Source organism: Nanorana parkeri, unplaced genomic scaffold (genome assembly GCF_000935625.1).
Source record: "Nanorana parkeri isolate BGI_ZX_2015 unplaced genomic scaffold, ASM93562v1 scaffold196, whole genome shotgun sequence".
Lineage (NCBI taxonomy): Eukaryota > Metazoa > Chordata > Amphibia > Anura > Dicroglossidae > Nanorana > Nanorana parkeri.
In genome coordinates this window covers 1,376,525-1,377,151 of record NW_017306464.1, presented here as the reverse complement: position 1 = coordinate 1,377,151, position 627 = coordinate 1,376,525, and the positions used below count along the sequence as shown (strand labels likewise).

Genomic DNA, 627 nt, shown 5'->3' with positions numbered 1-627 from the left:
TTTGCTCTCACAAACCAATACCCTGAATAAAAATTCCCAGATCTGTGCTAAGAACATACAAAAACAGTTATGTAGCAGCATTGATATTACTCTCATTGTAGTGGATAATAGTAGAAATGTAATATTTAATTGAGTATTCCTATTATTCACTTTATATGGCACTATTAGGGTTATTCACAAAAGGGTGAAAGGTTTGGAGAAGGCAGGAGAAGTGAACAATCTAGGACAAAATAGTTGATTTGGAAAAATTCTCCAATTCCGTTCACTTTCCAGTTCACCTATGTTGTCCTAGATTGTTCACTTCTCCTGCCTTCTCCAAACTCTCCACCCTTTTGTGAATAGCCCTGTATGTATATCAGTACACATCACTGTCATTTTCCAAGACAAGCAACATTTACACAACCCCGCTCTTATTTCATAAAAATGGCAAGGCCTATATATGTTATTTCTACATAATTACAACAAAATATTGTATAGCTTATAGCTAAAATATTGAGAATTTTACAGATTAACCAGTATGCCTCTTCTTTACCTACTGATGACTATGTAAAGAGCTCCGGTGTCTTGCCTCACATATGAAGGTCAGATAAAGAGCCCTTGTAAAATTTTAAGGTTTCTTTTAAAAGC

At 34.8% G+C, this 627-nt stretch overlaps 1 protein-coding gene across 3 annotated transcripts in view; it reads right to left on the bottom strand.

Moving 5' to 3' along the window:
• Positions 1 to 627, bottom strand: part of MITF (melanogenesis associated transcription factor) — a 178,736-nt gene that overhangs the window by 22,176 nt on the left and 155,933 nt on the right. The window lies entirely within an intron of this gene.